At 39.0% G+C, this 25,881-nt stretch overlaps 1 protein-coding gene across 6 annotated transcripts in view; it reads right to left on the bottom strand.

Annotated features, from left to right (window-relative positions):
* LOC538674 (protocadherin-11 X-linked) overlaps positions 1-18,650 on the bottom strand; it is an 801,970-nt gene extending 783,320 nt beyond the window's left edge. For 3 of the 6 annotated variants that reach the window (XM_059883735.1, XM_059883736.1, XM_059883737.1), the window contains exon 1: positions 18,273-18,650. The gene's annotated coding sequence lies outside the window, so the exon portion shown is untranslated. The remainder of the gene's footprint in view (positions 1-18,272) is intronic. The other 3 variants (XM_059883738.1, XM_015461543.3, XM_015461542.3) reach the window with 2 other exon arrangements.
* Between the last annotated feature and the right edge of the window lie 7,231 nt (positions 18,651-25,881).

Raw genomic sequence — 25,881 nt, 5'->3', positions numbered from 1 at the left:
TCATTGTAGTTAAAAGTCTGGGCTGGGAAGTAAAAAATATCTGAAGTTGATTCTTGACATAGTTGTTTACTATCTGTTTAACTCTGTGCTCAGTTGATCAATCATTTCTGACTCTGTGTGACCCCACAGACTGTAGCCCACCAGGCTTTTCTGTCTATGGGATTTTCCAAGAATAGTGGAGTGGATTGCCATTTGGAGAAAGTCTCAATTTTCATATTTAACACAGGCATAGAATACACATATATAATAATGATTATCAAATGTGCAAATTATATATATAGTACAAAAATATAGAGAGATTAGCAAGTGTACAAAAATAATAGTAGATGTGCACTTGTAATCATCACTTTCCAATAAATGACCATGGATTTTTCAGTTATTGTAAACTTTTTAGTTTTGAGAATCAGCTTTCAAGTAAGCCTTTTCTAGACGAGAGCTAAGAAAATTTGATCAATAAGTACGGAAAATAAAATGCTGTTGTTTGTTCCAAGTGAAAACTCTTCAAACTTTGAAAGAAAAAAGATATAAGCTTAGTTACATAAAATAAATTTTGATTCAAACAAGTATAACTAGAGCAAAATATGACTAAGGTTTTTGGTTTTTAGACTATTTCCTTACATTTAACCAAAAGTCATTAATTTATGTTTTGAAAATCAGCATGACCTTTGAAGGTGTGTTTGCTAACCAAAAGTTTACAACTCTATTCCATTAATCTATTAAAAGCCTAATATGTTAGACATTTTTAGCAGGAGAGCATACACATTTAAAATAAACAGGAGAAATATTTAATTTACTGTAAATAAGCAAAACATAAGTTTAATACATTGGATCACTCATAATGTTTATGGAACATTAAAAGTTTAATATATTTTTGGCCCAAGGTTACAGGGACATGCTGTTAAAGTCAAGATGATTACAAAACTGTTTTTGTAGTATTTCTTCAAAAAGAATTTTTAGATTCAAGACCGATCTATATTGTGATACAGAAAAGTATTATAGTAAAATTTCCATCAACTTAAGTTGCAGTATAAAAACTTCATGTAGAAGATATATCTAATATTCAAGTTGGTAAATTATATAAAATATGTAACATTGTCTTATAAAACATAAGATTTTTTCATAAAACTTGTCAATAAATTAACATTTAATTTGTTCAAAAAAAGTCACCATTTTTGCTATTTAATACACTCTTGTTTGATATTTACTATTCAAATCTAAAACCAAAATTAGTGGCAACACTTTGGAACATTTCAGGCCTTTGATCATTACACATCTAACTTTTCATTATTAATGTAAACCCTTTTCCGATGATAAAAGATATAATATTGTATGATACAATGAAAAGCATATCTGCCAGAGAGACCTAAATTCAATTCCAGACTGTCACTGACTAGCTTTTTTTACATTCTGCAAGTCACTTCAAATGAAATGGGACCTTCTGGAAAAAAGCAAATCTTAAGTAAGTGCAATTCATCACACTTAAACAGTATCTGTGTTTTATTAAGTTACTTATGAAAAAGTGCAAATTATGCACAAAGTCCAAAAATTCTAAAGGGTGACCTTCCTAAGCAAAAACAAACAAACCAAAAAAAAGAAAAAAAAACTAGAGATTCAAGGATATTTCATAATGTCTATTAGCATGCGTTTCACAAAAATGTCCCTATTTCTCTGGTTGGAGTCATTAATAATGAGAGCAGAAGGAAAATCCTAACAGCAAACAAGTTAAGAATATTTTTATCAAAACATTGCTGGTTAATAGTTACCTCAGCATACCATTAATTCCCTCAAGCTTGAGTATCTGTCTCATCACCTTTGCATTATTGTCCTCAGAGAAATGTTAATCTTAACCCAGAGTCTGTATCTAGGAAATATATCCTTTCTCTTTCTTCCTTTATTAAAAAATTTAGATCGTTACATAATTCCCAGGATAAGTTACTTACAAACAGTGACCCAATCTATTTAGCATAGTAAGAAGTTCACTGAATTTGAAGTTAAATTCTAATTTGGTGTGGCTTTAGGCAAACTATTTAGCTAATTCTGGATGTTGATTCTTTATTTGAAAAGAAAAAAGAAAGACAAGGAGGATAAAAATGTCTGTGACACTTAACTCACAGTGTTGTTTGGAGTGTTAGATGGTTAATGTGAAGTCATTTGTCAGGATAAGTTCTTCAACAAATATCAATTTTATGTAGAGGAACTGTATTTTTAAGGAAACATTACAATGAGGGTAGTGTTTGTCTTTTATATCCAATAGCACTTTGGCAGAATATGTGTCATCATTTACACTTTAAGTCTACTAATTATCTCATGAGATTCATTAAAGGAACTAAACAGGGTTTGCTTCTCTGACAACAAAAGATATTTTTGTAATACCTTCTAATAATCTAGTTCTTCCAAGGGAAAACAAAATGTGATTTCCCAGTGGGTAAAACTATTCACCCCACGTGATTAACTACTATTACAAAAAATTATCTTAAAGAAATGCTTGAATATAATTCAAATAAAATGAGAAACCTGAAACCTCTCAAAGTTGCAGGTTGCAAGCATTGCCAAGACTTAGAGCAATACACCTTAGTTTATGACTTAACATTCTATATCTAAGCCAACCCACTGCAGTAATAGATTTTCCTTTTTTTCCTTTCAAATACTCTGCCTCCAGACCTATTCTCATAAATAATTTTATCTTTACAGAGAAAGAAAACTCTTAGGAACTTGGCTTTTGTGTATTTTAAATTGGAAACAAATCCTCATTTCTTTTTGTAAAAAGCCTTATTGGATTTATCCATCACAAGTACTCTTTTCTTGTTCAATATGATCACATCCTTATCTCCCAGCTCACAATGACAATTGTGTCATTGCATACTTATGTTATATGTTTGAAATGACTAAAACCAGTGATATCCTAATTGTGCCAAATAAAATTCAATAAGTGCTCACTACAACTTTCTAATACAAATTAAAGACTCCTAAAAGATTAAACATAATAAACAATTGTTCCTTTGATGCATAACCTTAATCATATTTGAACCCTCAATTATATTACATACACTGGCTGATGGAATGAATATTTTTCCAGGGATCATGAGAATAAGGATCTAGTGCAGTCTTTGACATTCAATAGGTATGTGAACTTAAGAGGGAAAAAATCTTGTCCAAGTGGCATTGCTCATAAGTCAAAATGGTTAATACCTATTTCACAGGACTGTTGTGAGATTCAGATGAGATAAAATTTGTAAAATCCTAAAGTGCAAATAAAACAATTTAAATGATAATGTAATCAGTCACATATTTAGAAACCTGGTGTTAGTGCCTGTCATATTTACCAAGAGGTGCCATTTCAGGTAATTTCTTGATAATTTCTTTAGATTTAATGCAAAGACTCATGATGCATCTACTTTGGGTTTTGTATGCTTTTTTTGGTAAATTATTAGTTTTTTCCATAAATGCACTTGTTTCAATTTCTGGAAAAGCTTGTGTTTAAGTGATTTAGTTGCTATCATTAGTGTATGATATAAATAATATAGAAAATATAATAACTTTCTCAAAGAAAATATTAAACATTATATTATCAGAATGTCCTCCATTTATTTGAAAGATGATACTTCCTTGAGTTGTCAGTCTCTATCCTGGAATCTAATCTTAACTTGGAATTCTCAATTTTTTCCAGTGAATATAATCAACCCATTTCCTTAGTAATGCTATTACTAACTTTTGCAATTCTGTATTATTAGCAATTACAAGCACTTCAACATTTAATGTATATTATATGACATTATCTACTGGCTGATTGTGTTTAATCTTCACTGACACCTATTTTAAATGTTTACTAAAATTATATGACTTATGATTCAAATTTTGTCCAGTGAAACAATATTTTCCTCTTACTTAAAAAATCTCATTCTATTAAGATGTATCCATATTTCCTCTGAAACAGGAAAAAGGAGAACTGGTCTAAAGTTATACAGCTGGATTTGATTACTCTAGTTCACAAAATTTTGTTTAATATTTTCAGCATTTCTCATAGTTGTTAGATTAGTCCAAGAAATTATCTTATATTTTTATTCTGGTTGTTGTGATCCTGAAGTATTTTGGTGTTTTACATGAGTCAATTTTATATAATTTTTGAGTTTTAGGGCCATTGTAAATTGACTCAATTTTTTCCTCATTCTGTCTTAAGTTTTGACCAGCATATTTTCATAGAAGTACAGTAATATCTCTACTTTCTATAGTTTCCATCACTAGCCTTTGAAAATTGAATTTGAAGAAGTCTGTTATTTTTCTCTTTTTTTGGTCCCTTTTTTTTTTTGCTTTCTTTTTTTTTAATTTTATTTTATTTTTTAATTATTATTATTATTATTATTAATTTTTTTACTTTACAATATTGTATTGGTTTTGCCATACATCAACATGAATCCACCATGGGTGTACACATGTCTTTTCCTCTTCATGTACTTCGGAGTTTCCTCCTTAAAAAAAAAAAAAAGATATATGATATTTTGCTTGCTATACATGCTTCCTCAGGCACATGGAAACAGTCTATGCTTAAAATTAATAAATAAGAGTAATGAAATCCAAGGCAATTTTGGCAGACATCCAAGTTCATTTAGCACTTACAAAAGTATTTTAGTCCAGTTGGCCCTTTAGTTCACTGAGATCATGAAGTTGCACCAAACAAGCTTTGCTGTTGCTATTAAAGTATCAGAGCTTAGCAAAGACTAATAAAGTTTCATTAGGAAGGCGGTAGCTGCTGAATCCCAATGCCACAATTAAGACACGAAGTGACAATTTTTTCGTTTCCCTCACCCTGCCAGAACCACAACTGTGCCTAACAAACACAGTCTAAACACTCACAACTTGACTTATCTCAATAGCTGTTTTCAACATTGTTTGACACTGGTTCTATACCAAATTGTACTGCATACAAAGAAACGGAACTACGAAAATTTCTTAGATGGATTATGAATGAAAAGTTCTGTTGTATTAAATGGCTATTCTGTTGCAATCTATGATAAAAATCTAGGTGTGAAGAAAGCAGCTCCATGGGCTTTGAGTAGAATTTTAGGGGATAGCAAATATAAAATAACCTTTACCAAGTATCTTTTGTTGCTGTTGTTGTTGTTACCTTGAAAAATGTCAGACACAAAAAGAAACTAAAAATAATGTTTTCAACTTAGGTAAATGAAAATTTAATTAATCATTGTACCCTGCATGCAAGCATACATGCTAAGTCGCTTCAGTCGTGCCTGACTTTACAACCCCATGGACTGTAGCCCACCAGGCTCCTCTGTCCATGGAATTCTCCATGCAAGAGTACTGGAGCAGGTTGTCATGCCCTCCTCCAGGGGATCTTCCCAACCCAGGAATCAAACTCACCTCTCTACCATGCAGGTTCTTTACCACTAGCATTACCTCAGAAGCCCCATTTTATTCTGATATCTGAATAATTAACTGTTATGTTCATTTTAAATATGTCATAAACAAATATCTTCAAGGATCTATACCATATTAAATTCAGAATTTTTGGATCTTTTTGAAAAACATTTTATAGTATTAGCAAGCTATTGACACTGTGGTCAATGGTTTTCTTTTTGAAAAAGTATAACTGTATGTATGTAGTCCTTATACATATATTTGACAATATAATGAGCAAGAAACTTTTATTCTGAACTATAGTTTCAACTGATCTAGCTACATCAAAGATTAAGATCAATTTTAATATCCATGTACAATAAGCATATATCATTTTTAATTTTTATATATTACATCCTTTGCAAAATAGCTAAATTCAATCTTTAAATCTGTAAACTTTTGCTTACTTCACTTTTTTCATGCTTGTTTACCAGACTAAAAATTAACCCTTCTTTTTCAATGTGGATTGAGAGGCAACAGCATCCTACATTCCTAGGGAACTTGTTAGAAACGCAGAATTTCAGGCCCCAGCTACAATCTACAGAATCAGAATGTGCATTTTAACAGGGTTCACAGATGAAAGGGATGTGCATTAAAATTTGAAAAGCACAGGAATAGAACTTAACTTCCTAGAAACTAGAGTTTAAAATAAATCATCAGCAGTGATGGTGACTGATTAGAAGCTCTATTTCTTGCTCAAGTGCTTAGCTTCTATTATAGCTGCACTGTTTTATATATATATATGTATATATATTAGCATTGGCCTTATATTCCCATGGGCTTCCCAGGTGGCTCAGCTGGTAAAGAATCTGTCCACAACGTGGGAGACCGGTTCAATCCCTGGCTTGGGAAGATCCCCTGGAGAAGGGAACAGCTATTCACTGTGGTATTCTGGCCTGGAGAATTCCATGGACTGTATAGTCCATGGGGTCACAAAGAGTCAGACACGACTGAGTGACTTTCACTTTACATTCCCATAACTGTTTACTCTTGTATGCAATTTGAAGGTATTTAGAAGCCATGTGATATTTAATGTATTCCAACTCCCTTCCTCAAATAATCCTTCTTTGCACTCATTCACTTTATAAAATGGAAAGCATAGATTGTAACTGTTTTATCTCGTGAATGTTAAAACTGAATTCATGGGCTTAGAAAAGTTGCAGGACAAGGGATGATATAAGAAATGTGGAGCCTGACTGAAGGCTAAAATGTCGGTCTTAAACTGAACGATATTTTCCTGGTGTGAGCAGAAAGAACAATGGAAATTCTTCCTCATGACCATAAAGCAAGCTCTCTGTAAAAGTTTTATCCTATTTGTGTGTTTTTGCATGTGTTTATTACCCATCCTTAAGTCTCTGTTTTTTAAAAAAATTCATGTATTCCCACATTTCTTTTGAAGATTTTTGATCCTAGTAAAATTAGCAAACAAGTATCAAATAACAGTTAAGGTATTCTAAATACACAATATGAGGAGTGAGAGAGAAGCCAGCCTAGGCATTTTCAAAAAGGTTGCATATTTCACACTAAACTGAAAACCAGGTCCTATCACCTAACACTCTGAGAGTGTTCTTCTCTTTTTGATTTCCTTTCCCCTATTTCTTCCCCTCCGCCACAAAGTAAAATAAAGCAGTGTAAGGTTATTCAGGGGAGAAAAGTAAGCTTTGTTTAGCACATTCTGCCTGACCCATACTCCGGCCTGACCTTTGCCTGACCCATACTCCTGAAACTGTGTACAAAGCCCTGTGTCCTTGTTTTTTGAAGTAAAATGCTGTCTCAAGAGTTAATGACTGTGAAATGTGAAGACATAGAAACAAAGAATATCTGTTGGGCTAAGGAACTGGTAACAATTTAGACTGCAATTCTGCCACATAACAGAATCACCAAACTCCCAGTTCCCTGAAAGATACAGATAAAGGCCTGACACACATTTCTGAGTTGTTTTTACAGGAAGCAGACCCCCTACCACCACCACCCAGATGAAAACTGCTGATCACAAGCACATAGACCCCAAACTGGCTGAAACCAGAATGCTGATGATGCTTGAAACCTCACCGTGATGCCAATCAATCCAAGAACTGTCCACCAGCTGATCATGCCCTGCTCCTCGAACACTATAAAACTCCTCCCTACTCCCTCCAGGGTGAGTCACATGGTCTTCAGGGCATTAGCCCACTGTGGCCTCTTTTGCCTGGCAAAGCAATAAAAGCTACTCTTTTCTACTTCACTGAAAACTCTGTCTCCATGTTTCTATTTGGCATTGGTGAACAGAGGCCAAGTTTCTACAAAACTCCCTTACACACAATCCTGACATGAGCTGCAAGATCATGCAACATACCAAAGTTTAGAAAATTCACTTACAAATTTTCCCAAATTATATTTAAACATTCAGAAAAATGTACATTTAAGTCCTTAGGTAAATATCCATTTATAAAAACAAAACCATTCTTTGGGGTATGTATACATCTTGCTATCTTAAGTAAATGGGCTTTTCAAGTAATTTTAAAAGAGTTAAAATATTTATACACTTTAATGCATAGATACTTTAGTCTATTCACTTTGCCTTCATGTCAAGACTACATTTTTCATGTTTTATAACATAATATGCACAACAAAGGTGTTTTTAATAATCTAAGTTAAAAAAAAAGTGTAGAAAATATACCATTTTCTATGTCTAAGTCAGATTGGGAAATTTTCCAGCTTAATAAAGCCAAAGAAATAAACAAACAAATCCTGGATATTTTTAACTTTCTGATAAGGTACAAAACTATTATGGCATTTGAGCAAAGGAGGGAAAAGGCAAGGTTGCAGAGTAAACTAAATAATGTTATCCCCTAATACCTCGTATGAGCTCCTGTTACACTCATTTTACATTTCTGAGCCTTAGTTTTCTTGTCTGTGAAATTAAAGAGTTGGATTAAATGCTCTTTCTGGCCCCTTCCAGTTTCAGAGTTTATGAAACCTGGGCCATTCTTGGCGTACTGTAATGAACCACCTGACAGTATTTGTTAAATTTAATATGACTATATGTTACATCTTTGGTGGTGCTTACTATGCCCAATCAGAATATAAGCTTCTCAAAGGACATACTGCCTTAAACTTCTTTAAGAACTCCCTTTCTTAACCCAGTCCAACCACTGCATTTAAAATTTGCAATGCTGAACAAGCAATAGGCTTTTAGATATTGAGGACTAATGAATCCAGGTATTGAAACCGGAAATATCTGTAGAGCCACATGATAAGGACGGAATATATGGTAGAGCTTTCTGTAAAACATCATAAACATTTTTTCCTTCATTGGAAAGGGCCTTGAAATAATGTAAAATTTCTCCAAGTTACTTTTGGGAAAACTGTATTCCAGGGAGATGAAGTTATTTGCCTAAGATCACTCTCTGGATACCAACAAAATATCAATCATAAAATATATTGTGTTCACACAATTTAAATAAACCTTTTGCTCTCATTTCCTATACCAAAAAGCGCAGGATGAAGGAGTTCATAATCCTGAAGGCAACAGAAAATGGTTTGCACATCAGGAGCTTAATGTCCTTCAGTTTAAATGATATAAACCTACACACAATTGATTCCTAAAGATATTTTGCTTCAAAGATGGCATATCAGAACAAAGTCAGTATTTACAAATCACTGTCAAACAGTCTCTAAAACAAATCATATATAAAATATAAATGTCTTTCAAGAAAAATGAATTAGGCAATAACACTAAATATTTTCCACATTAGGTAAGCTTAAACTTTATGGAGGGTCATTTTGATGGGTCATATTTTGAATTATTCTTATAAATAAAATAGAGAAATTATATGAGCATATATGAGCATGTACTGTTAAATTTCAATAGTCTTATAAATATATATATATAAAGATATATATATATATATCTTATATAGTTTTTACAGGGTTAGTGCACAAAGACTTAAAAGAGGAGGAGAATATGACACAAGTAGACAGTTAATCGACAAGCTTATTTAGATATATTCAAATATACTTTGAAAATGTTTTTTTTAATCCAAGAAGCATTCTTTTTTTTTTTTTTTTTTAACATTCAGATCTTTGAGGAAATATACTCAAAATAAATGAGTGGCAAGACAGGGTGTTGGCACAAGCCCTTGCTTGGAAGCCAAAGTCCTATATAAACTTCCCCTCTTGCTACCTGGAAAGCCTTAGACAGAATTTCATTTGTTCGACCTTCAGTTTCCCCATTGAAAAAATAGGTACAACCATGTTTTTTCTACTTAAAAGATTTTTATGAGACTAGAATGATATACTTTTAAAATTATATAAAATACTCTGTAAATTAAATTAGCGGAATGAATTGAAACAAAAAGGTACCTTAAATTTTAATGTTTTGTTTACATTTCATATGATGACAATAAATGAATTATAAAAATCAGTAATATCTCAGTTTGCATTCTAATCAATTGAAATTTTAAAAGAAATGAATTTTCACCTGCCGTTGCTACTGCTAAGTCATTTCAGTAGTGTCCAACTCTGTGAGACCCCGTAGACGGCAGCCCATCAGGCTCCCCCGTCCCTGGGATTCTCCAGGCAAGAATACTGGAGTGGGTTGCCATTTCCTTCTCCAATGCATGAAAGTGAAAAGTGAAAGTGAAGTTTCTCAGTCGTGTCCAACTCCTAGGGACCCCATGGACTGTAGCCTACCAGGCTCCTCCGTCCATGGGATTTTCCAAGCAAGAGTACTGGAGTGGGTTGCCATTGCCTTCTCCAGAATTTTCATCTAGTTTAATTCAAATCCATCAGGAAATTAGTTTTATTATCGTGCTAGAAGATAAGTTAGATTAATAAAATAACTTTAAGAGAAGAGAGAAAAATCCTCTCCTAGATTTTATTCTCTTCTTTCCTCTTTCCTCTTTCCTCTTTTTGGAGCAAGAAAATTTGGTAGTAGTTTTTCCAAATGTACGTATTCAAGATGAGCAGATTAGGTGGAAAAAAAATTCTTTCAAATCTGGGATGAAAATGGCAACTATAGCTATCGTTACTTTAAGTTTCAAAATTTATTATACTGATTTCACACTTAACACATTAAAGACAATTAAAAGGACAGTTTAAATCCTTGATCAGTTGAGGGTGTTTAAACTGCAAAGGATAATAGAAGCATTCTGGATTTCTGCCAAGTCACTCTTCTAATTCAAAAACTATAATTGAAAAAAGACCCTTTATTCAATTTATTTTCACTGTCTGATAATGAGAATGCAGTCTTTCTACAGATATAACCAAATCTCAACACACTTTATACCCTAAAATAGTTTGCTTCATGTGATAAACCTGTGCTTTACAATTAATGTTGTATTGAACATAAATTTTGAGGGACCTTGGCAGACACATCATTTTATACTTTTTCTTAACAAAAAACACTACATTCCAAAAGAACTTCTATTGAAAAATAACACCTTTTCAAACAGCATTAGACTAACTTAAACAATGCAAGTCAGTCTGGAATATCAAGGCATCTTCATTCTAGATACTGAATGATCAATAAAATCTTCCAATAATAGAACTCTGTTCAGACAATGACATACAATTTGAAATGTTATAAAGTCAATCTAATTAAATGTACTTATAAATTTTATTTTTCCCAAAGGTAAAATTTACATATGTCATTGATGGAAGAATGTGTCATCTATTTTTATGGCATACTCTTTCTTAAATACCCAATTCCCAATGATGCTGAGCCAACCTCAGTACATGGAGAAGTATGGACAATTTGAGAATTTCCCATTTCCCTCATACACAAAAATATCTTTTCACCAACACATAAAAAGCAAGGGTTCCTTTGACTCTGAAGAGGCAAACCTGTTGTTGAGGAAAACCTGTCTGAGGAGGATGGCCTCTCAAAATACTTAAATCTGAGCCACTATGACAATTCCACAAAGCAAAAAGGAGGAGGAATAAAACAGAAATAAACTTTCACTGAAAATATAAATAGAATAACCCATGGGAAGAGGAAAAACCAGAAAGAATGGGATGCAAAGAAACAGATTCAGAGTGTGTGATGAGAAATTCAGAAAAGTTGTAATTACTACCCAAAGTACAATGTTTAAATCCCTTGTGGTAACCAAAGGAAAACAGACATTTTCAGGCATTATATATATATATATATACATATATATATATATATACACACACACACATACACATATATATAAGCTAGTGGAGGTGATAGAACTCCAGTTAAGCCATTCCAAATCCTGAAAGATGATGCTGTGAAAGTGCTGCACTCAATATGCCTGAAAATTTGGAAAACTCAGCAGTGGCCACAGGACTGGAAAAGGTCAGTTTTCATTCCAATCCCAAAGAAAAGCAATGCCAAAGAATGCTCAAACTACCGCACAATTGCACTCATCTCACACGCTAGTAAAGTACTGCTCAAAATTATCCAAGCCAGGCTTCAGCAATACATGAACCGTGAACTTCCTGATGTTCAAGCTGGTTTTAGAAAAGGCAGTGGAACCAGAGGTCAAATTGCCAACATCCACTGGATCATGGAAAAAGCAAGAGAGTTCCAGAAAAAAACATCTATTTGTGCTTTATTGACTATGCCAAAGCCTATGACTCTGTGGATCACAATCAACTGTGGAAAATTCTGAAAGAGATGGGAATACCAGACCATCTGATCTGCCTCTTGAGAAATTTGTATGCAGGTCAGGAAGCAACAGTTAGAACTGGACATGGAACAACAGACTCGTTCCAAATAGGAAAAGGAGTTTGTCAAGGCTGTATTTTGTCACCCTGTTTATTGAACTTATATGCAGAGTACATCATGAGAAATGCTGGACTAGAAGAAATACAAGCTGGAATCAAGATTGCTGGGAGAAATATCAATAACCTCAGATATGCAGATGACACCACCCTTATGCAGAAAGTGAAGAGGAACTAAAAAGCCTCTTGATGAAAGTGAAAGTGGAGAGTGAAAAAGTTGGCTTAAAGCTCAACATTCAGAAAATGAAAATTATGGCATCCGTTCCCATCACTTCATGGCCAATAGATGGGGAAACAGTGCAAACCATGGCTGAGTTTATTTTTGGGGGCTCCAAAATCACTGTAGATGGTGATTGCAGCCATGACATTAAAAGACACTTGCTCCTTGGAAGGAAAGTTATGACCAACCTAGATAGCATATTCAAAAGCAGAGACATTACTTTGTCAACAAAGGTCCGTCTGGTCAAGGCTATGGTTTTTCCAGTAGTCATGTATGGATGTGAGATTTGGACTATAAAGAAAGCTGAGCGCTGAAGAATTGATTCTTTTGAACTGTGGTGTTGGAGAAGACTCTTGAGAGTCCCTTGGATTGCAAGGAGATCCAACCAGTCCATCCTAAAGGAGATCAGCCCTGGATGTTCATTGGAGGGACTGATGTTGAAGCTGAGGCTCCAATACTTTGGCCCCATGATGCGGAGAGCTCATTCACTTGAAAAGATCCTGATGCTGGGAAAGAGTGAGGGCAGGAGGAGAAGGGGACAACACAGGATGAGATGTTTGGATGGCATCACTGACACAATGGACATGGGTTTGGGTGGACCCGGGGAGTTGGTGATGGACAGGGAGGCCTTGCGTACTGTGGTTCATGGGGTCGCAAAGAGTCGGACATGACTGAGTGACTGAAATGAACTGAACTGAACTGAATGGTTGATAGAGAAACAGCTGAAGCTGGTAGTTCAGTTCAGTTGTCACTCAGTCGTGTCCGACTCTTTGGGACCCCATGAATCGCAGCACACCAGGCCTCCCTGTCGATCACCAACTCCTGGAGTTCACTCAGACTCACGTCCATCGAGTCAGTGATGCCATCCAGCCATCTCATCCTCTGTTGTCCCCTTCTCCTCCTGCCCCCAATCCCTCCCAACATCAGGGTCTTTTCCAATGAGTCAACTCTTCGCATGAGGTGGCCAAAGTACTGGAGTTTCAGCTTTAGCATTATTCCTTCCAAAGAAATCCCAGGGCTGATCTCCTTCAGAAGCTGGTAAGGGTGGGAGAAATGATATGGGACATGGAGATGATGCAAGGAGGTATGTGGAAAACGGAGTGCAGTGGGCTTTATAAATGTGCTTGCAAGTTGCTGAAGGAGTTTACTCTAATGGTAGAAGATGGGGAGTTTGGAAGGCTTGGTGGGGAAGGTGAGATGACCCTAAAGATAAAACTATAGAGATGATTAGAACTAAAGAGAAATTTTCTTTCAGCAAATAGCATTCATTTATTTCTTAGTTGTACTGCTTTACCTTGTGTGGTGTGTGGGTTTAGGCCCTCTTCAAAATGTGTCCTGCTTTCTGGATATGACAATATCTTCTTAACTTATTTACCTTCACTCTCTATTCCAATATCTTAGTTTACTCAAATACACATTTAAAGACATTTAAAAACAAGAAAAATATTTCTATTGTGTGCCATCTACTGCCCATTTTTTTTTCACCCTGTTTTGTTGTTGTTAACATACCTACTTGTTAACATACCTACTTTAAAAATGTTCAAAGTGGCCTATGCCTACAACATACACACAAAACTGCTAACTCCACAGTGGGACATCAACCCCACCACCACCACCACCTTACTTAGTCTGTACCAGGCTCTTTCAAGTCCATTTCTTGGCTAGTCACTGCTTAGGAATGCCTATTTTTCAAAGCCATAGAGACATCGTCTTTATGAATCTTTTCTCAACCTCTTAGCAAAAATTAATTCCTCCCTCGATTATGTTCAATTAGAGCATTAATCACATTGTATTATAAATTTGTCAGTCTCCTGGCTCACAGAAGCCCCAGATACCTTTCCACATGCTCTTTTATATTCCTGGAGCCTACCACATTGTCTGGCACAGTAGGTTTGCAGATTCTTTGGTGAATAAGTAAACATATTACACCTCCTTTAAAATACATGAAACAAGATTATTGAAGAAAATTAGATTTCAAAATTTCATCCCCTGAATAATTCCCCTTCCCACTAATAGAAAAATGTGGCAGCTATACATATTTTGTCAATTTGGTTTAAAGCCAGTGGCTTCTATAAAGGCTCCTTGTCTGGGAGCCTCCCCTCCCTTCCCCAAGAACCTTATAAATCCTGGCTAAAGGCTGTTATGGATTGCTTGCACAGAGAAAAGGAGAATTTTCTGCTTTCTAAATCCCTTACCAGATTTCTCCCTGCCACCAGCAGTCTGGAAGCTCTCTATCAGGAATTTCTATCTTGCAAAGAAAATGAAGTTTTGAATACCAGGAGAAGAAATGTGTAAACTGCAATTCCTTCTGCCAGGACTCCCAGCTGCCAAAAGCCAACACGGCTTGGACATCCATCAGAATTGCATTCAGGTGATTATTTTTTAAAGGGGGGCTCCTTTCAATCCTAAACAAATTATGGAACCCTAGAAAATGAATGCACTTTTATGCTTGGTCTGAGTTTTCTTTCCATTCCTGTATTGCAAACGCATAGGAACTTTTTTGCTGCTGTTGCTGATATACAAAACCCTAGATTTACAAAATGGAAGAATTCTCTGCTTCTGCTCCCTTTTACCCAAAATCCCCTACCTACCTCCAAACCAAAATACAGTCAGTAGGTAAGCTTTTTATTGCGATCCCCTCTGATGGTAATTTCCTTGGAAAGGAAGCTCAGTTCCGAGGCCCAGATGCCTCCACACACCCTGCCTCCGCCCCTCCTTCTTGCCCTGTACAGCCTTCTCCAAGGGCGCGCTGCGGTCCTTCTCCCAGAGCTAAAGAAAGAATTGTCCGTAATCAGGGAAAACTGATTAGCCTCCAATTCCGGGAAGCAGGGGTTTGCTCCGTAAAAGGAGAAGAGCAAACTCAGAAAGGAAGACGCAGCGGGCTTCCGTCTTGTAAAACCCCATTCCTGAACGTTCCCAATTTGGCGCTCCGGCCTCTGGAAGTGACTGCGCAGCCTTATAATAAAGAGGACGGTGGCCTCTCCCCTGCGGCAGCAGCCCTCAGAGCCTTTCCGCAACTTCCAATCATCAGTCCCTTCTTTCACTGAAAGGGGACCCTCCACACAGTGCAAGCCCACCTCCGATCGCCCTCCTTCCCCACCGCACCATTTCACTGGGAATAAGACCCTCTTCGCCTTCTAGGGGGCTTACTCTGTTGAAGGCAAAGAGCCACAAGATTTTAAGGATGCCAGTCTTCATATCACCCGGGGAGGACAGATGACAGTGGAAATTTAATGCTGGTAACTGTTATTATTTCATCTTTAAAACTTGCCCTCCAGAACGAAGCTAAATAAGTGGATTCACGTTGAATAGTGAAGGTGCAAGCTGAAAAGGAGCGGGGTTATTGGGTGGGGGTCGTGGGGAACAGGGAAACGGAGGGAAGGAGTGCAGAAAGACCCTAAATCTGTATTAGACTCCGGGGTTCAAAACCTGCCCCGGTCCAGGCTGCAGTAACCCCTCCACCCCACGCCCCCGGCGCCTCGGCCAGGGAGCCGGAAGGAGGGGCCGAGAGCTAGTGCGCGGGAAGGAGGCCGAGAGAAGCGAGGGCGGCTGCGCACAGGGAGGGCGCCGGGCTGGGCCGCTCGCTCAGCCTCCTCTCGGCCCGCTGAGCCGTTCTGGGGCTGACATCATTGCCAGAAGGAGGGGCTGCCCGTGCCAAAGCGACTGGAGAACAAGGTTCTCAGGCCTCGCTGGCGTAGGCGCTCCCTCGTCGCTTAGCAGGCGCATCGCGGTGGCGACCAGATTCAGCCCGCGTGAGCTGAGCACGGCAATTCTTAATTTAGCGGAGGAAGGAAGATATCTTTAGACCTTAGCGCGTCCATCTTTGGGTTCATTCGTCAGAGCAGCCCGCACACCGTCCGCGCTTTCCTCTGATGAACCAGACAAAGGCAAGAAAGGGGGGAACATGTACAAATACTACTATTACTTCGACTTGCTTTCAAATGCCACCCCACCCCCCTACCCAGCGAAAGGTCAGCTCTGATTGTTTGAAACAAGATTAAGAGTGAAATTCTATCTAAGTTCACCAAGTTCAGAAGGTGCCCTCAAGTATCTTTTTTTTTTTTTTTTAAAGTCACACCTGTTTTAACCTTTAAGTGACGGGAGGGAGTCGCTTTAGTGTAAAGCGAGGCTACCTTGTCCGGTGTTTTGCTCACTGTTCAGTATTCTCGGCAGGCTCCTCAGGTTGTTTCCTTATTGCAACGTTAAGAGCACCAAAGCAGCTCTCCCAACACCATCGCCCCCTCCCATTATTTCCTGTCCCCCTCACCGTCTATCCCCACGTTTAAACACTTTCTTCCACACACTCTCCTTCGCACAGAAACGGTTCCTATGTGAGGTTTAAACCCAACCTGAAGATGTTTCCACTCAAGGACTCGCTTTTGTTTGGTTCTCCCAATTCAATTTTATTTATTCTTTTGTCCTCGCCTCTCTTCTCTCAAGTCTTTTGCTTTGTGCATTTGTGCCGCAGTGGCGCAAGTTTCGATTCCCAGCCCCCAGCCAACATTTTTAGAAAGGTACCCCGCTGGCAGACTCCAAGACAAGCCCTCAGACGCGCGGGCACACGCATTCAACACGCGCACTCCTGCGCCCCGCAACCCAAAAGCGGCCAAAGCAGTGAAGCGCGGAAGAGGCCATTTGCAGTTGAGCTTTATAAGTCTTTCCTTAGGGAAGGAAAGGAAGTGGCTGGCGCTATACACTCTTCAAAAGTGGTACCTCCCCCCTTTATTTTTTGCAAGGGGAGGATGTCAATTTGAGGCTAAGAGTGCACTTTCAAGTCGTGTTTCCAATCAAGGGCAGACTGCCACTCCGCTCTTCTAAGTCTCTGAAGAAAAGACTCATTTGCGGCTATGCCTTTTTAAAAAGTCACCTTTTCTGAAGACTCTCTTAAGAGGCATTCATTTTCGCGAAACGGGACTGTTTTATGGCTACGCGCTTTAAAAATTAATTCCTTTATGGACACATAAACTGTTTCTCGGTCCTATCTTAGTCAACGTCATTCATTTATGAGATAGCTAAGCGGGTTTTGGCTAAGGGCTGAAAAGTCATTTATTTTGGATAAAGAGCAGTCCCTTTATGTTTGACTAAGCTCCTAGAAAAAGTCTTTCTTTCTTTTTTTTTTTTTTAATGAGAAAATGATGCGTTTTTCGGCTACGAGACTGTAAGACGTTTCTTTAAAAAAAAAAAAAAAAAGCTAGGCAGAATTTTCCACACCTACCATCTCCATATACAGCAGGTGCTGACTGAGCACGGCCCCAGAAGTAGGGCGGGAAGGAAGGGCGGGGAGGCGAGGGGCAGGCGAAATTACATGGGAGACCCTGAGCACTCCGTGGCGCGCTGCGATCTCCTCTCTACGCCAAGGGTCGGGTCCTCAAGGACTAGGGCCAACCTTGCAAGGATCCAGACCTGGAGCCCCCAGAGATGGGAGTGCAGCGGTGCCAGACCACGCGAGAAGTCCGGAGCGGGCTCCAGGCTTTGCCGCTCGGTTCAGACCGCTCCTCCTGGCTAACCCGAGAATCTGGAGTGTGATCTTTTCTCAATCCCTGCTCTAATCTTGAGAGTTTGTCTCAGCTTCGCTGAAGCTGAAGCGAAAGACATTTTTGCACGGCCAATGTCGGGCAAATTCACGCGCGGACACTTTTCTGACACAAGTGTTTTCTTAAAGTAACCAAGGCAAGCCGACTGGTGGCTATGCCAAAAAGAGATTCTAGCTGCACTCACCTCCGGGGTTTGCTCTTAAATCCAGGGAAGAGATAGGGGAAGGGGGAAGGGAGGACACGGGAAGAGTTTCTAAAACCACTCTGTGGTCCTAATAAAGACCCTGAGAGCAGGCAGCCGGAACCTCCACGCACTAAGTGCGGGACTCACGCTTCACACGGCGCACTCTGTTCTGGCCCCGGGACCGGATACTTACCTTGTTGTCCACGCCACTAGAGTAGAAATGAGGTGGTAGGTTAAAAAAAAAAAAAGCTTCTGCTCGCTCCACGGAGACTGCGATTGCTGTAGCGGGGCTCTGCCGCCACAGCTCGCAGTCCGCGGAGCAGTTGGAGTCTCAAAGCCTTCCTTTTAGGCTGATTGGGCCGCCCGGATTGCCTGGGGTTGCCCGGGCTGTCTGTGACGCCGTTGCCGCTGCCACTCTACGCACTCTTTTTCAGCTGGCTTTCCGCTTTGCCGCGCGGGTCGCTGCGTGCAGCTCAAGCTCACGGCTCCTCCTGCCCTGACAGTTCGCCGACTGCAAGGAGCCAGGGCCGAGCCAGCCCTTTTCAATGGCGAGGGGGAGGGACTCGATAGAGGGGGAGAAGGGGGAAGGAAGGGGGGTGAGCGAGTGGAAGGCGGGCGTGGGGAGAGAAGCGAACCAGTGCCCTGGCCGCCTGCTGGGAGGGGATGGCGCAGCACCAACTGCTGGGTACCCACCTCTGGTCCCCACTCCTTGCATCCCACATCCCCCACCGCTTCGGGGGAGGCCCCTCCCGGCTGGCGGGCAACCGGGAAAGAAGGGCGTGGGCGAGATGGAGGTAAGCTTAGGAAGTTACTGTTCGCCGCCCCAAGCAGGCGGCAGAAAGCGTTCTGGCTGCACCCTCGCGTTCGGGACCCGCTGCTGGGAAAAACGCGCCGCTTTCCGGCTTCCCGCTTTGCTGAGCGAAACCGAGGGCACGTTCCGCTCCGCTCGGTCCTCCGCTCGCTGCTCTCTTTGGCTTCCCTTTAAGTTGAACTCATTCACATTATCTTACAGAAGTTTTATTTTTCTTGTTATGTGTGCTTTTCTCGTGATCCCGCTGACCGCCCTCAGTCCCGCTAGAGAACGAGCATCCAGCAGCACCATTGTCTCATACAAAGGATACTTAAGGCAGACTAGTGGAAGTAGGGGCAAAGCTGCAGTTGGAGCCGAGAGACTGTCTGTGCATATATTACACTCTGCTGTGAACCGGGTCTAGTCCCTCGCTTTCCTTCAGACGGATCGTCTGGGGGTAGCGGAGAGAGGAGTGAGGGGCGAAATCTAGCATTTGGCTACCCCAGAGAGCAAGTATGAGTGAGCCTAAGCAGGTTTGGGCTTTGGGCTGCTTTAGTGGGGTCCAGCCGCTTCTCTGCCGGGGACCAGGCAGCATCGCGGGCTTGGACAGCGCTTTTCCGTGGTGTAGGAAAGGATACAGGAGAGGGAGGAACCCAGCCGCAAGACATGCTTGCCAGCGCGCTCCGGCTGCCTAGTCGGTGACGCCCGGGCGAGCATCGCGGTGCCAGGTCTTCCAAGACTACTAGAGAGATCAGGGGCAGTCTGGCTGGTTTGTGACTCGGAACGGTTGTGGGTGTCTAGAAGCAGGGCTAATTCCCCCGTCCCTGTTATGGAATTACAAGCAAATAGCAACACCAACCAAAACCTTCCCAGCTGGTCTACTCCGATTCTTACTCCAAGGAACAAGTCCTTAAATTTACCCAGTGGCTGGAGAATGAACCAGGTGAATGCTTTAATTTTTTTCCCAGAAAAAAAAAAAAAATGTAGTATTTTAGGTTTAGGTTTTAGCATCCGTTTTCCATGCTTAACCAATAGAAAAAACTTATCTTTCTAGTGCTCTGCTTTTTGGGGGAAAGAGGAAGCTCTCTTTCCTAAAATAAAAGAAGGAAAAGTAGATAATGTTTTCCGGGACCAAGAGCGCAGTATTCACTTTTATTTTTGTCTACTGAATCGTAGGGGGAATACATCTGCATAGGGCTAGAACATCAAGAAGGGGATAATTTGTTCCAATTATCATGAGTTGATTTTATCTAATAGCTTATTCGTGGAAAGTTATTATTATTATTATTGAAGGGCAAATCTTTCTGACTTCTTTCGCCGGTATATCCCTCATTTCATAACTGCCTTCTTTCCAATTCCTGATATTTTAAAAGGATAAAACCCTAGTTCAGATAATGCTCACATAACCTTTTGTTTTTCTGTTGCTTTTTCTTTTCTTTTTTAAACATTTACAGCCACTACCAGAAGGAATAATAGCAACGCAGTTCAGGGCAGTCTGCATGAAAAGAGGATACAGGAAGTATTTACTGTTACATTTTACTCCTCATGTAACTCTGCTTCCATCAGTCATGGTATCCAGCACATGCATTGTCCTCTTCTTGGGAACTAGGAGATGTCTTGGAGTTGAAATCAGAAGTTGTCAAATGGTTATGGTTTACAGCTCTGATTCTTGGGATTTGCACTGCTACATGAGACTCAGTCATAGGTGATGGCAGGAAGTCAATGAAAATAAAATCAGTGATTGATCCAGGAAAGTGTGGCAGAGCCATGCTATGGAGGCACTCACTCTCAGAGCATTAATAATCATTCATAACATCTACATTAGACATAAATTAATTGATGTGTTAAGAGGAGAGAACTGTCCAGTGAATATTATGAAGTATTTAAAGTTATCAAGGCAGACTCATGAAGTTAATATTAATTATTTACATTTTACAGTTTCTAGAACTGAAGATTTGCACAAGATCATGGCGCTGAAGAGTAGCAGACTCTGGATTTTCATTTAGAGTATAAATCTAAACTTTAGCTACATGCTTGCTTTACAATGAATCTGGATTCTTCTATATATATAGCACAACATTTAGTCTTAAGCGTCTCATACAGTAGAAAATGATCTCTGTAGATTAGAGACATTACCTCCAGACCTAGTTCAACTAAGTAACCCAGAAAATCATCTGAGAAATTCATTTTTGTTGATAAAAGTGGCAGAAATCCACATTTGAAAATAATGAAAAATGTTCCCATTTTCTCTTCTTGGTGGCACCAATGAGCAACGGAATAACCAAAAGCCAGGCCACCCAGCAAAAGCTCTTTACTTGGTGCTCTAACTCTAAAAGGACTGATCAGGAATCTACTCTGCTTGCACACAGAGAGAATTCCTTGACTGAATGCCTTTTATGCACCATTTGAATTATTATATATTGTCCTGCTGCTGCTAAGTCGCTTCAGTTGTGTCCAACTCTGTGCGAACCCGTAGACGGCAGCCCACCAGGTTCCCCCGTCCCTGGGATTCTCCAGGCAAGAACACTGGAGTGGGTTGCCATTTCCTTCTCCAATGCGTGAAAGTGAAAAGTGAAAGTGAAGTCGTTCAGTCGTGCCAAAACCACTCTATGAGATAGGTATTATTAGCTTTTTTTTTTTTTTTTTTTAACAAATGAGGAAACAGAGACTCACAGAGACTAGGTAAAATGCCCAATGTTATAGAGCTATAAAGTATAGAGTTGGGAAAATCAAACTCATATCATTTCCAGTTCACTATGCTGACCCTCAGCATATGGTCTTCAGATTGTGTGATTACACATTTTCAGAATTTGCATTACATCAAGAATTTTATAATTAACAAAAGGAAACTTTAGGATTTTTTTTTTTTTTTTGTAGGAGATGCCATGAGCGAAGTGCTATATTTATTGCATTTGTTTATTCAGTGTTCCAATTTGGAACTTTAACCAGGGTTCTACTAAGATTGGAAAAAGGAAGTTATGGTAATGTCTACCCATAAGCATGGAAATATGTGTAATCTCTGAGGATTAAACTATAAAATCATCATATAATTATAGAATGGCTCATACAAGAAAATTAAAATACTTCAGTGAGTTAGGATGTTTCTCAGGCCAGTGAGAATTGATTAAAACTGAGAAATAATGTGGTAATCTGAAGAAGGTTGATCAGCTGTGCAGAACTAAAAAAAGAAGCCTCAAAGAGATGAGTATTGGTAACTCTTATCCATGTACATTTTCATCTCACTGGCAAAAAGCATCCTTGATATGAGATTGATGAAGCTAATCACATACTCTGCAATTTCAGTTGCCTTTGCATTGAAACACCTCTTATCAAGCAGTCTACCATCTGATTGTGATTTGCTTTCCCATGTACACTGTCTAGAGAGAGAATGCATAGGTCTTAAAGATGGATGAAACTATGTGCTAGTTATTTTACATCAAATTCCATTCATCTTTATGTCATCCACTACAACTTGTACCTATATTACACGTGAATGCTATAATCAGTAAATCATCACTGTTATTGAGAAAGTATGTGTTTGTATGGACAGAAAACTGTAAAAATGGATAAATTACATTCTCTGTGATATTTTTCATATTTAATGTTAACCATCAACAGCAATTAAAATTAGTAAGAGGCAGTAAAGCCTAATGCTTAGAAAAGAACTTTAGTTTTAAACCAGATTTGAAATTCTGGCTCTGCCATTTTCTAGTTGTGTAGCTTTAGGCAAATTAATCTCTAGATCTGTATGTACAAGACAGAGACTAGCTACATGTGCTGCAGAGCCTTTGAAACTTGACTAACCAAAACTGAGATGCACTGTAAGTATAAAATACATACCCTATTTTGAAGAGTTAGCACATGTACATACACACATGTATATGAAATATGTAAGTAATATTTTTCATAAATTGCATGATGAAATGTTTATGTTTTGACTAACAGTAAATAAAATATTATTAAACTAATTTAACCTGCTTATTTTCAATATTTTAATGGGCTGCTAGAAAATTTAAAATTATATATGTGGTCTGAATTATATTTTTGTTGTAGAGAGCTATTCTAAGAAGCTTTAGTTTTTTCATCTAAAAATGAGGATGATAATCTTATGTAGCTCAAATTGTTGTAATGATATTTAAATAAAATAATGTACCTCAAATGCTTAGCACAGTGCTTGACTTTTAGTTTAAAAGTTATCACTCTGCAAGAGTTAGGAAATAAATTAAGAAATAAAGATAAGTAAAATTACAAAACAAAATCTGTAATCCTGAATGGGTTAAGGACTGCTCAAAGGAAAGGCTTTAGTTATGAATTGGTTTTCTTTAGCTCAAGTGAAATCATTCTAATTCTCTCTAGAAACAAAGGCAAAGATACATGTCTGGTTGTGGGGGGAGAACAATATTTGTGACATACAAAAATAATAATGTGCAGGCAAATGTTTTGAACAGTTCAAGGTACTTTCTCAATTCCAAACATTTTTACTACCGTAATTTGTGAGGCACTTTTACATTTAATTGGTAGATATTTCTAGTGTTGGGGCATTCAGGTTGTAATAGCCACGCATTCCGGGAAACAAACTCACTCAGAAGGACAATGCACATAGTGGAGTGCAGTTTATTACACCAGCAGGCCCAATGCCAAGGACCCCAACCAGCATTTGTGAAAATATTCTATACCTCATGTGTACATTTCCGAACCCACCACCCCAATTTCTTTGAGACTTACATAAAACAAAGGAAGGATAAATACAATCACAATAACCCCATCACTCATGTGCTATGTGTTCAAATGGTTAATAATCAATAAGAATTTATGACCTGTCCAGAGGCAGGGGTGATTAGAGAATGTTTTCTCTTAGGCGATGAGTAACCTGGATGTGATCTTCAAATTCCCCTGTCCAGAGGGGGGTCTTATCCTTCTATTGTAGTTTCCATAGGCACTAAGCAAAGAGTTCAGAGTCCATTGGAGAGGTGGCCGAGCATGATCAGCATGAACAGGCCTAAAATGGAGTCCAGCTCTGTCTGTTTCCTCCTTCAAGGTGAGGTAAATAAGGCTGAAAGGCAAATACTTTTCTGCAGATACAGAAATGGGAGAAAGCATAGTAGTTCACTGTACCTCAGTTCAGTTCAGTTCAGTCACTCAGTTGTGTCCAACTCTTTGCAAACCCATGAATTGCAGCACACCAGGCCTCACTGTCCATCAACAACTCCAGGAGTTCACTCAGACTCAGGTCCATTGACTCAGTGATGCCATGCAGCCATCTCATCCTCTGTCATCCCCTTCACTTCCTGCCCCCAATCCCTCCCAGCATCAGAGTATTTTCCAATGAGTGAACCCTTCCCATGAGGTGGCCAAAGTACTGGAGTTTCAGCTTTAGCATCATTCCTTTCAAAAAAACCCCAGGTTGGTCTCATTCAGAATGGACTGGTTGGATCTCCTTGCAGTCCAAGGGACTCTCAAGAGTCTTCTCCAACACCACAGTTCAAAAGCATCAATTCTTCAGCACTAAGCTTTCTTCACAGTCCAACTCTCACATCCATATATGATCACTGGAAAAACCATAGCCTTGACTAGATGGACCTTTGTTGGCAAAGTAATGTCTCTGCTTTTGAATATGCTATCTAGGTTGGTAATAACTTTTCTTCCAGGGAGTAAGCGTCTTTTAATTTCATGGCTGCAGTCACCATCTGCAGTGGTTTTGGAGCCCCCAAAAATAAAGTCTGACACTGTTTCCACTGTTTCCCCGTCTATTTGCCATGAAGTGATGGGACCAGATGCCATGATCTTAGTTTTCTGAATGTTGAGCTTTAAGCCAAGTTTTTCACTCTCCTCTTTCACCTTCATCAAGAGATTTTTTGTTCCTCTTCACTTTCTGCCATAAGGGTGGTATCATCTGCATATCTGAGGTTATTGATATTTCTCCTGGCAATCTTGATTCCAGCTTGTGCTTCTTCCAGCCCAGCATTTCTCATGATGTACGCTGCATATAAGTTAAATAAGCAGGGTGACAATATACAGCCTTGACGAACTCCTTTTCCTATTTGGAACCAGTCTGTTGTTCCATGTCCAGTTCTAACTGTTGCTTCCTGACCTGCATACAAATTTCTCAAGAGGCAGGTAAGGTGGTCTGGTATTCCCATCTCTTTCAGAATTTTCCACAGTTTCTTGTGTTCCACACAGTCAAAGGCTTTGGCATAGTCAATAAAGCACAAATAGATGTTTTTCTGGAACTCTCTTGCTTTTTCCATGATCCAGCAGATCTTGGCAATTTGATCTCTGGTTCCTCTGCCTTTTCTAAAACCAGCTTGAACATCAGGAAGTTCATGGTTCATGTATTGCTGAAGCCTGGCTTGGAGAATTTTGAGCATTACTTTACTAGCATGTGAGATGAGTGCAATTGTGTGGTAGTTTGAGCATTCTTTGGCATTGCTTTTCTTTGGGATTGGAATGAAAACTGACCTTTTCCAGTCCTGTGGCCACTGCTGAGTTTTCCAAATTTTCAGGCATATTGAGTGCAGCACTTTCACAGCATCATCTTTCAGGATTTGAAATAGCTCAACTGGAATTCCATCACCTCCACTAGCTTTGTTCATAGTGATGCTTTCTAAGGCCCACTTGACTTCACATTCCAGGAGATCAGTGATCACACCATCGTGATTATCTGGGTCATGAAGATCTTTTTTGTACAGTTCTTCTGTGTATTCTTGCCACCTCTTCTTAATATCTTGTGCTTCTGTTAGGTCCATACCATTTCTGTCCTTTATCAAGCCCATCTTTGCATGAAATGTTTCCTTGGTATCTCGAATTTTCTTGAAGAGATCTCTTGTCTTTCCCATTCTGTTGTTTTCCTCTATTTCTTTGCATTGATCACTGAGGAATGCTTTCTTATCTTTTCTTGCTATTCTTTGGAACTCTGCATTCAGATATTTATATCTTTCCTTTTCTCCTTTGCTTTTCCCTTCTCTTCTTTTCACAGCTATTTGTAAGGCCTCCCCAGACAGCCATTTTGCTT

Source organism: Bos taurus, chromosome X, assembly GCF_002263795.3.
Source record: "Bos taurus isolate L1 Dominette 01449 registration number 42190680 breed Hereford chromosome X, ARS-UCD2.0, whole genome shotgun sequence".
NCBI lineage: Eukaryota > Metazoa > Chordata > Mammalia > Artiodactyla > Bovidae > Bos > Bos taurus.
Note: the sequence above shows the minus strand (reverse complement) of the source record. Positions and strands in the feature narration are given on the sequence as shown.